Source organism: Nilaparvata lugens, chromosome 14, assembly GCF_014356525.2.
Source record: "Nilaparvata lugens isolate BPH chromosome 14, ASM1435652v1, whole genome shotgun sequence".
Taxonomy (NCBI): Eukaryota; Metazoa; Arthropoda; class Insecta; order Hemiptera; family Delphacidae; genus Nilaparvata; species Nilaparvata lugens.
In genome coordinates this window covers 17,666,708-17,679,638 of record NC_052517.1, presented here as the reverse complement: position 1 = coordinate 17,679,638, position 12,931 = coordinate 17,666,708, and positions in this window count along the sequence as shown.

The following is a 12,931-nucleotide window of genomic DNA, read 5'->3' as shown; positions in this document are numbered from 1 at the left end:
TGTTTGATTAGCAATGGTATTGCTATTCTTGTCTATCATTCAACAAAGCGGATAGCACTATCTCTTTCTTGCTTTGCTCTGTTGCCAGATCGTCTTTTCACAATGTACAATTAATAATTAATAAATAGAATATTTCATCTTAATTATGAAATTATTGATGAATATAAATCCTTGCTTAAAAGAATATAATTGACTATTTTAAACGAGAATGAACAGTTACTGATACATCAATAAACCTGTATCATCTACAGTCCATAGAAGGCATTGACAGGACAGAGGATCGGCAACGTTGTTCTGCTATCTTTCTCCACTGCCATTATAACGTGGACGTCACTATTTCATTTTATTTTATTTTTTCATAGGTACAATAGATACAATGCAGGTAAAAACAACAGGCATTCGCCTAAAACTGCTTTAAACCTTAATTTGGAATACACGGTCTAGAGGTTATGTAAATGATAACTCAATTCACACACTATTTTGAGTCCAAAAAATGTATGTATTACAATAATTTTGGATATATCAGATTAATTAATTTCAAAATACAAATCCAAACTAAAATCTTCCTACACACTCACAAAAAATATTAATAATTTTACTTAAATCCCATAAATATACAAAGACTATAAGTCTTTATATAGTTTTATTTGTAGAGAGGATATTTTTGAATTCAATTTTGGACGAATTTAGAAGATGAATCATTAGTTAGATATTTTGACAACAGATTTTTTGATCATGTAATAATTTTATCGCGTCTTATCAATGTTTTTATTGAAAAAAATCAAACACAGATCATAAAACTAAAATTGACGCATTACACGTATTTTAGTCGCTTACAAAATATTTTTACAACCGAAACTTTTATCAGTTATAACAAAAATTATTTAATTATGCTCTATAAATGAAGCCTATCTACATTAGCGATTGTGTAGTCATAGTGTTGTGTATCTAGTTGAGATGATACTGTATAATATTGTCTTGATACTGTATCATGTTGTGGTTGTTCTTGTTCTATAGTGAGGTCCACGTTATAATGGCAGTATTTGATTAACATTGGTGTTGCTATCCTTGTCTATCATTCCACAAAGCAGATAGCGAATGTGTAAAGTCATAGTGTTGTGTATCTAGTTAAGATGATACTGTATCATATTGTGTTGATACTGTATCATGTTGTGGTTGTTCTTGTTCTATAGTGAGGTCCACGTTATGATGGCAGTATTTGATTTACATTGGTGTTGCTATCCTTGTCTATCATTCGACTAAGCAGACAGCGCTATCCTTCCTCTAGCTCCGCAACGTTGTCAGATAGAACTGTATATGATATGAAAAAAAGCAATTTGGAATTACCATAGATAATATTGTAATGCATCTACATGAATTGGCGGAGCTTTGGACATATCAATGTCCATTCTTCGGAAACAATATTAAATATATCCTCCCCACTAACTCTCTACCAAATTGAGGGAGGGGGGAGAGAGAGAGAGTAGAAGAAACAGAGAAAAAGAGAGAGTGAGTGAGAGAAAGAGTGAGAGAGGTTAGAGTGAGGGAGAGGGAGTGTGTGTGTGAGTGAGTGAAAGAGAAAGTGACAGATAGACAGAGAGAAAGTGAGTGTAAGAGGAAGGAATAATACCTGAAGTAGAAGATGAAAATAAGGAAAGAGAAGAAAGTAGAAGAAAGTGGAAGAAGAAGAAGAAGAAGAAGAAGAAGAAGAAGAAGAAGAAGAAGAAGAAGAAGAAAAGGAGAGATAGAGAGGATACGTTGATGATGATTATTGTAATATAAGTAACAGGAGATAGGAATCCCAATTTGTCATAAGAAAACAAATACAAGGTATAGTTAGTCAGTATTGTTCAAATGGGGGGCATAGATGTTAATGTATTAGGTCGCTGACAAAGTTTGGTGAAACTGACTATAGTGAGGTAGTGTATTTAAGTAGCTTGAATAAATGAAGCTAATGATGAGTAAACAGTCTGTATATACAGTACCGTCATACGATTTTGAATCTCTTCTCTCAGTATCGCTCTCTCTCGCACTCTCTCTCTTTCTCTTCTATTCTACTCTAATCTCTTTCTCTTTGAAGCATTCCTCTTCCTTTCACTACTTTAATAATGTCACTCAAACTCTGTCACTCTCTCTTCCTCGTTCTCACTCTGTCTCTCTCTAAATAAATAAATAAGGAACTCTATCTAACTCAAATCTAATATCTTCTCTCACACACTCTCTCTCTGTCTCTCTCTCTCTCTCCAAATAAAGAACTCTAACTCAAATCTAATCTCTTTCACCTTCTCTATTTCTCTCTCTCTCTCTTTCTAAATAAAATAATAAATACATAAGGAACTCTAATCTAACTCAATTACAATCTTATCTAAACTCTTCCACCTTCGCTCTAACCATATCTCTCACTCTCTCTCTCTGTCTCTCTCTCTCTCCAAATAAAGAACTCTAACTCAAATCTAATCTCTTTCACCTTCTCTATTTCTCTCTCTCTCTCTTTCTAAATAAAATAATAAATACATAAGGAACTCTAATCTAACTCAATTCGACAAACAAATCAATCCATAATACAATCAACAGCCTAAAAAATAAGAATTCTAACAACTGGGGATTTGTTTTCTAAATGAAAGGCTGAAAAGACATAACTTCACTAATCATGGGTTGCATCTAAATCGATCTGGCAAAGTAATCTTTTGTAATAGATTGGCAGAGCTGATTGAAAGCCGTTTGCAATCCTCTGGTTTAAAAACAGTCAAAAAAACAAATAACGATTTTTTAGTAAATTGGCTCAAAACAGGGAAAGGGAAATAGCTACAAATGCTAGAGATAGAGTAGCACAAGATGGTAAGGTTTTTAGTATTTATCATCAAAATATTCAGTATCTTCGCAACAAAATTGACAGATTAGAAGTATTTCTTAAACAGGAGGATCCTGACATTGTTATTTTCACAGAGCATGGCTTAAAAATAAAGGAAATAAATCAAGTTAGGATTCCGGCTATTCACTGAGATCAGAATTTTGTAGAATAGCTCATAGAAGTGGTGGTGTATGTATATTCACTAGCAATGCTAAACATACCCAAACTTATGAACTGGATTTTGTTAAGAGATTTTCTGTTGAGATGGATTTAGAGGTGACGGGACTAAGGTTAAAAATTGATGATCGATTTGAGGTAGCAGTGTTAGGTATCTATAGGTCACCAAATGGAGACTGGCAAAAATTTTGTGAGCTGCTCCATACACTTTTGGAAATTACAACCGCTCGTTTCACAAATGTTATAGTAGTAGGAGATTTCAATACCGATTTTGCCAGGCAGGATAAAATGACAGAGGATATTAGAGATATTATTAATATGAATAATTTAGAAATTAAGGTCCACGAATATACAAGAGTAACTCGAACTTCACAGACAATTATTGATAATATCCTCACAAATATAGAAGGTTGTAATGTCAGGTTAGGTAGCTCAGATCTATCAGATCATAACTATCAAATTTTTGATATTAAGTTGCAGGGCCAGAATCCAAGCAGAAAAAAAACTTTTGTGAAAGAAATTCAGCAATATGAGCTAGGAAATATAAATTGTTTGAAGCAGGAACTGCTTCAAGAAAATTGGAGTAGTGTTTATAACAGTTGTAACCTAAATTACAAATATAAGCAATTCATTGATACTCTAAGATTTCACATTAGTGTATGCTGTCCAATAAAAAAGTCAAAGTAAAAGTAAATTAAACAAAGTAGATGAATGGATAACTGAAGATATTCTTACTCAAAGAATATTGTTAGGGAAGCTTATGAGGAATTTAAATTAGTGAGGGATGTTCCGAGTGAAGTCAAATACAAATGTCTAAAGAAAAACTATGCAAAAGAAGTGAGGAAAGCTAAGTGTAAGAAAACAGCTGAAATATTAACAACTTGTACCAATTTTAACTCTGCTGTTTGGGAGGTAATTAATAGAAATAGGAGAGCAGCTCAAAAAGATACAGTTACTAATGTCCCTAGGATAATCGATGAACATGGAAATTATATGGATGATAGTATAGACATTTGTAACTTTTTCAATAAGTATTATCAACAGGTTGCATATAATCTCCAAAAGTCACTGAACACTAATACTTATAATACAACTACATTAAATTCTGAGCCAATTGAAAAGGTATTTAAATTTCATCCATTATCAAGAGATGAGTTGTCAAGAATAATAAAAAATTTGAATAACAAAAAAACAGTAGGATTGGATGTGGTCTCAAGCAAAATTTTAAAAGAATGTGAAAATGAATTACTGGACCCTTTATTGCATCTCCTTAATACTTCACTAGAGCAGGGTATTTTCCCTGATGATCTGAAACAAGGAAAAATTTTGCCAATTTTCAAGAGCGGTGATTCTGAAAGAGTTGAAAATTATAGACCCATTAGTATTCTAAATGTAATAAGTAAAATTTTTGAAAGAGTAGTTTTAAATAGGCTATTGATGCACCTGGAAGAAATTAATTTCATATGTGATGAACAGCATGGGTTCCAGAAAGGGAAATCTACTAAGACTGCAATAGTATCCCTTGTTGAAAGACTAATAGATATAATAGATTCAGGTGAGAAGGCAGCCGCAATATTTCTTGATTTATCCAAAGCTTTTGATTGTGTGAACCATAGAATATTATTGGAAATACTAAAAACTGTAGGTGTGAATGGTATAGAACTAAAATGGTTTGAATCATATCTCATAGGTAGAAACCAGTGTGTTGAGCTTACCAAGGTGGATGGGAATGAAATAGTAAAAATTAAATCTCAAAAACTGGAGGTCCAGGCTGGAGTACCTCAAGGCTCAATTCTGGGTCCCTTACTGTTTCTGTTGTATGTGAACCAATTACCAAAAGAGTTAAAAGATCACAGAGCTCTGTTGTTTGCTGATGACACATCGCTTATCTTTAACAATTATTTATTAGATAGTCTAGAAATAAATGCTTTTACTGGAGTACAGTCAATTGTCCAATTCTTGAAGCAAAGGCAATTAACAATAAATAGTAAGAAATGTCAATTCCTACAATTCAAAAGTAAATATAATTCAGTAGAGGATAGAGAAATAAATGTGTTTGTAGAGGAAAATGAATTAGACCAAGAAGAGAAAGTAGCATTCTTGGGAATTTTATTGGACAGGAATTAACATGGCATCCTTACATTGAGAGGATATGTAATAAGATATCATCTGGGGTATTTGTCCTGCGGCAGCTTGCTAGGCTGAATGATAAAAAACTACTGTTAACTGCTTACCATGGACTTATACTATCTCATATTAGGTATGCTATTTTAGTATGGGGTAATTCATCTCAACAAAATATGGACAGGGTGTTTAAGATTCAAAAGAAGGCACTCAGATGTATAGAGAAAGTGAATAGGTTAGACTCTTGTAGGCCTTTATTTAAAAAGCTTGGTCTATTAACTGTGCCATCTTTGTATGTATATGAAGTTGTAATGCATGTGAAAACGAGTGGTGTGATCCAGAATTCAGATGTTCATGAGTATAATACGCGAAACAGAGCAGATTATCATATAATGGGTCACAATAGTAGGTTATTTGAACAAAAACCAGATTATATTGATAGGAAATTTTATAACAAGCTACCTCAAATCTTGAAAAGTAATGATGATTTGAAGATTTTCAAAAAACAAATTAAAAAATATTTAGTTGATAGAGCTTTTTATAGTGAACAAGAATTCCTTTCAAACCTAAACTAGGTTGAACTACTTAGTGTTAGAATTATTATGTAATAACATGACTTGTCTTATACTCCATGACTGGAGTCTTTAGGTCGTAATCTTAAAAAAAAAAAAAAAAAAAAAAATCATGTGTATGATTAGTTATGTTCAATCTAATAGAATCTATTAAGATTAAGTTATTAACATGTTGTTGATAACTTTGGTGTAAACGCAGCTTCAAAATCTATGAATTCAGAACTACTTATTTTATCAATGAAATAGAATTATACTAACCTTTTTGAAATTAATAAAATAATAGAATTATAATATAAATTGTAACAACTCCAAATAAATATTCAACTATTCTCCTACAAGACTATAGTGAGGTCCACGTTATAATGACAGTATTTGATCAACTTTGGTTTTGCTATCCTTGTCTATTATTCGAAAAAGCCGGTGGTACTATCCTTTTCTAGATTCACAACGATGCCAAATATATTTTTAATATTGTTGAAATATAATTGATTAATGCAGAGAATCGGCATCGCCATTCTTCTATCTTTATCCACTGCCATTATAACGTGGACCTCACTATAGATGAACTTTCTATGATAGTAGAGTAACTCTTGAAGGTGATTATAGTGTAGAGCTTAGATTAAATTAGATCAGTTAGTCAGCTTCTGAAGTTGAATTGAATTTCAAATAACAAACAAAGGTGGGTACATTTGAACAGTGTGTAATGAAGGCACTGCCATACGAATAAATTAATTATTCAATTAGGTTAGCAAACATTCATTGTTTGTACTTTACTATTCTATTTCTTCTTCCTCATATTATCATCTTCTCCTCCTGCGTTTTCGTTTTTGTTTTTTTCTTCTTCTACTTCTTCCTGCTTCTTCTTCTTCTTCTTCATTCTTTTTCTTTTTCTTCGTCTTCTTCTTCTTCTTCATCTTCTTCTTCTTCTTCTTCTTCTTCTTCTTCTTCTCTTCTTCTTCTGCTTCTTCTTTTTTTTTTCTTCTTCTTCTTCGTCTTCATCATCTTCTTCCTCTTTTTCTCCTTTTTCGGAAGGATCAGGAGGGAGGTGGATTGAGAGGAGAAGGAGGAGGAGGATATGATGAAGATGGTGAAGAAGAAGAAGGGGAATTGATTGATTGATTGATTGATTGATTGAGTACTTTATTTATGTAGATTACAATATATACTGGCTTATACACTTATATACAATAGCTTACAATACAGCAAAATTAGAGATGAATTCACATAATATATACTAAGAAAATAATTATTGAACTGTATATGATATGAAAAAGCAATTTGTAATATAATAACTATAGATAATTATATTGTAATGCATCTACATAAATTGGCGGAGCTTTGGACATATCAATGTCCATTCTGCGGAAAGAATATTAAAAATATCCTCCCCACTAACTCTCTACCAAATAAGAAAGAGAAGAAGACGATGGAGGAGGTGGTGGATGAGGAGGAGGAAGAGGTAGGAAGAGGAGGAGGGATTGAAATAGGAGGAGAAGGTGGAGAAGAAAAGAATAAGATGATGAAGAAGAAGAAGAAAAAGAAGAAGAAGAAGAAGAAGAAGAAAGAGGAGAAATAGTAGTAGAAGAAGAAGAATAAGAAAAAGGAGAAGGAAAACGAGAAATATAGTACAAGAAGAAGAAGAAGAACAAGGAAAAGAAGAAGAACAAGGACACGCTGAAACGATGAATGAATAAAATGTATTATCAAGAATAAAAAAGGAATAGGAGTAAGAGAAAAAGATAAAGATGGAGAACAAGAACAAGAAGCAGCAGGAGAAAGAGAGTAAAAAGAAGAAGAACAACAAGAAATAGTATGTGGAGAAAAAGTAGAAAAAGAAGAAGATCGATAACAAGAAGTTGTATAAGAAAAAGAAGAAGAAGAAAATCAAAATTAGAAGATTGAACTATAGTGAGGTCCACGTTATAATGACAGTATTTGATCAACTTTGGTTTTGCTATCCTTGTCTATCATTCCACAAAGCCGGTGGTACTATCCTTTTCTAGGTCCACGTTATAATGACAGTATTTGATCAACTTTGGTTTTGCTATCCCTGTCTATCATTTGACAAAGCAGGTGGTACTATCCTTTTCTAGGTCCACAACGATGCCAATTATGCTTTTGAGAGTGTAGAAATATAATTTAATTCAGAGAATCGGCATCGCTATTCTTCTATCTTTATCTACTGCCATTATAACGTGGACCTCACTATACCAGTTTACTGATAATATCCCATCACCACAAGGTCAATAACTGTTTCAATACTGACCTCAAAAACATTCATCAATAAAATTATTATTCTTTTATCAATATTATCCCTCAGTTATCAATTTTACCGATGGTCTGTTGTGTTGATTTAATAAAAGAAACCCGTAAAAGTATTATCTCCTTCAATTCTATTTTGGTTCCAATAACGTTATCTCACTATATAGTCTCTCTCTGTTTAGGGCTACTTGTATTCCTTTTTATCTTACTATTTCTGTCTTTCTTTAATGGCAGCACTCTCTTTCTCTACATCACACTATAGTGTGAATAAAAAAAACATTCATCAATAAAATTATTATTCTTTTATCAATATTATCCCTCAGTTATCAATTTTACCGATGGTCTGTTGTGTTGATTTAATAAAAGAAACCCGTAAAAGTATTATCTCCTTCAATTCTATTTTGGTTCCAATAACGTTATCTCACTATATAGTCTCTCTCTGTTTAGGGCTACTTGTATTCCTATTTATCTTACTATTTCTGTCTTTCTTTAACGGCAGCACTCTCTTTCATTATCTAACAATATTATCATCTCTCTTCTATTATTATCTAACAATTTCGTTTAGACTGGTAACTATCTCGGTATTGCTTGAATGGAATGCTTCCATGCTACTCATATGGGAAATACTGACTTTTTTAATTGAATCACACTTTAGCTTCTAAAAGCCAACAGATGGCTTCAATTTCATTGGAAGACCATAAAAGAAATCGATAAAACTGGGGAGAAAGAAGGTTGAAATATTGAACAAACATTATTTTGAGCTGGAACGGAGACGTAGATCGAATGAGCACAGTAGAGTATCTGGAATTTCGAAAATAGATTCAATGTAGGTACTAAGTTTTATTTTAAAAAAATTATGATTCTCTCGATTCATCTATAGTCCAGTCAATGTAGACATAAAAAAGGTGTGCTTGCAATTTATATTGTAGTTCTGATTTTAATATATTATTTGGGTACATAAGAGAAGTCCAGAACCAATTTCCTTGTGCTAGATACGGGGTGGCCCAAAAACCTCGTATTTTCGGCTCATTTTCCAGTTTTCAGCTATTTCTGCCAAATGTTGTAATCGGACAGAAAAATCTGCTCTTGCCTTTCTTTTAGATTATGAAATTCTGAATAAACTGAGATCATTCGGAACTCTCTATCTTTAATGAGTACTGAGTTATGATTTTTCAAAAATGAGTGAAATTTGAAGGAAAATCAATTTTGATGAATTTTAGTTTTTGAGCAACAATATCTTCCGATTGTTAATATTTAGATGTAGAATTCAAAAACCCCCTGGGCGTAATTTTGTGCTCTACAATCAGAGACCAGGTAGAGCGCTCTATCTCATATAGATTTCCAGGTACACCTGACAACAATGCTCCTTGTATTGTGAAAAACACCTCATTTTCAGCTTCAACCATCATCACCAACTACATTGTCCTCACATTGATATTTCGCACAATGACATAAATTCATGAGACCATGTTCTATGAGAATCACCCGTTAGATGCACTTCATTTCAGTATTTCCTTGCGCTCAAGGGTCAAAAATTCAAATACTCATAACTTTTGACACAAAGCTCGGATCTCATCGTACTTTATTCTTCTCGGCTCGCCAAGGCGGTTGAAAATCATGCATCACAAGTAAAGGTGTGTACAGATTTACGCGCCGCGAACATGAGCAATTCAGTTTTAATCAGCTGATGCCAAATTTTTTATACCTGTATCTTACCGTTTCTGTAAAAATACAGATATAGTCAGCTGATTAAAAGCGAATTGCTCATGTTCGCGGCGCGTATATCTGTACACACCTTAAAATTTGGTCAATGAATCTCTCATGTATCCAAATAATATATTAAAAAATCAGAACTACAATATAAATTGCAAGCACACCCCAATTTTATGTCTATATTGACTGGACTAAGTAAAGTATCTGGAATTTCAAAAATAGATTCAATGCACTAAATTTTATTTGAAAGAATAATGATTTCTCTCGATTCATCTATCGAGAACTGTGTTCAGAACATTTCCTCAAAATACCTTTTTCAAATTAGTCTATACTTGCAAAACTGGAGATTTCAAATTCAACACTAAAGCTGCTTCAGATTATTCCCTCCAAATACCTTTTTCAAATTAGTCTATTATTGCAAAACTGGAGATTTCAAATTCAACACTAAAGCTGCTTCAGATATTCCCTCCAAATACCTTTTTCAAATTAGTCTATTATTGCAAAACTGGAGATTTCAAATTCAACACTAAAGCTGCTTCAGATTATTCCCTCCAAATACCTTTTTCAAATTAGTCTATTATTGCAAAACTGGAGATTTCAAATTCAACACTAAAGCTGCTTCAGATTATTCCCTCCAAATACCTTTTTCAAATTAGTCTATTATTGCAAAACTGGAGATTTCAAATTCCACACTAAAGCTGCTGCAACAGTCATAGGGAGATGCGTAAGATTGTGGAATTATAGTATGTAATTATGTATATTATATATGTATTACATATTTTATAAAATGTGTTATATCAAAATGAAGAGAATTCAATGCTTAATAAGGTTATAGTTAGCATAAATTTTCCCGATCGATTTAAAAAGAGTGAAAATAGTGAAAAATTGGAAACTGTTTTTTTTTTGAAAAATATCACACATACAAGAGCGAGTACTGCATTTCAAAATATAGAAGATACAGAAGAAGATAAAAATTGTGGAAAATTATGTGAGCTTTAATCATGGTGTACGTTTCCAGTGTGACTACAGTGTTTTGGATAATTACTAATAAATAACAATAATGAGGTCCAAGTTATAGTCAGCTACTGATTAACTGAAAATTGGTGTTGCTATCCTTGTCAATTATCAGACAAAGTAGATAGCTCTATCCTTCTCCAACTGCGCACTGTTAACAGATTGTTTATAGTCTATGAAGAAATATAATGATCTACCTGAATATTCGAAAAGTTAAATAGGCTATTAAATTAGCATGAGAAAAATATCATTTCTCTATGTATTTCACGCGACATGCAGTCGAATAATTAGATAAATAAATTTAAAAAAAAAATAAAAGAAAACAGAAGGAGACTATTTTCTCAATGGAAGTTATATATTATTATTTGAGATAGAATAGATCATCATGATTGATTGATTGATTGAGTACTTTATTTATGTAGATTACAGTATATACTGGCTTATACACTTATATACAATAGCTTACAATACAGCAACATTATAGATGAATTTACATAATATAGACTAAGAAAATAATTATTGAACTGTATATGATATGAAAAAGCAGTTTGTAATATAATAACTTTAGATAATAATCATATTGTTATGCATCTACATAAATTGGCGGAGCTTGGACATATCAACGTCCATTCTTCGGAAAGAATATTAAAAATATCCTCCCCACTAACTCTCTACCAAAAAAGATCATAGTAGATAATAGATGATCATCATAGATAGATCATCATTAACAAAAATCAACAATTTAATAATAATGTAGGATATTATTCTATAAATTAATATCCTGTTACAAATCAGTAAAACTTTTACTAATTCCACACATTCACATTTAACATTTTTTACTTTCCTTGCCCTATTACCATAGGTAAAGGAAGTATTGCATTCCGAAAAAAATTAAGGCACCCCAATTTCCAAATTTCTATACGTTTCAAGGTCCCCTGAGTCCAAAAAAATTGTTTTTGGGTATTGGTCTGTATGTGTGTGTGTGTGTGTGTGTGTGTGGTGTGTGTGTGTGTGTGTGTGTGTGTGTGTGTGTGTGTGAGTAAAGCTGCATACACATATTCGCGCTTCCAACAAGCACCGAGCACGCTCCCCCCTCGTTCCGCCCTCGTACCGCCCTTGTACCACCATCGAACCACAGTCGCACCGCCCACGCACCCATCATGAACGTTATGGAAGATGTTAGATCTTCTCGCGTTCCCCGGTCGAACCGCTCTTGCTCGCCGGTCGATCATCAATCGCTATGCTGGAGTGACGTTCGGTTGCGGAGCAGAGCGAAAATCTGTACGCACCTTATGAGTGTATGTGCGTCTGTGTACACGATAGCTCATCCCCCAATTAACGGAATGACTTGAAATTTGGAAATTAAGGTCCTTACAATATAAGGATCCGACACGAACAATTTCGATCTGATGCAATTCAAGATGGCGGATAAAATGGTGAAAATGTTGTCAAAAACAGGGTTTTTCGCGATTTTCTCAAAAACGGCTCCAACGATTTTGATCAAATTTATACATAAAATAGTCATTGATAAGCTCTATCAACTGCCACAAGTCCCATATCTGTAAAAATTTCAGGACCTCCGCCCCATCTATGCAAAGTTTGATTTTAGATTTCCAATTATCAGGCTTTAGATATAATTCAAACAAAAAATTCCAAGTGGAAAAGATTGAGCATGGAAATCTCTTCAATTAATGTTCAGTAAAATTTTCACCTAAAATTGAAAATAAGCTCGAAATTCGAGAATATGTTATTATTTGAATTACAAACTGTTGGCAACTGTTGATTCTATTAAATCATTCACTATGAAGAGATAGCAAACTTCGTGTGTCTACAGCCTTATTGCCCTGTCACCAGCTGGCTTGGATCTTTGAATAGTAGACTTGAAATGCGCGGTAACACTAGCGTCAGGTGATCAATTCTCATAACGGTAAGGAAAGTTGTGTGAATGCGCCACACCAGATTTTATTTTTGTATACATTGAGCTTTTCTCGTAAAAACCAACTTCTTTATTTATCAAGATAACGATGTTGCTTTTTGAACTAATCACATGATTACTTTCATATGAAATAACATCATACATCAAAATAGAATTATCTTCACTGCAATCTCATATCCTACAATAAGGGGGTTGGAACAGTCCTATCTTGCCCATGTTAAATTGGCCACTTTCATGTTCCTTTTTCTCAGAAACTGTTAGGAATACAAAGCTGAAACTTAA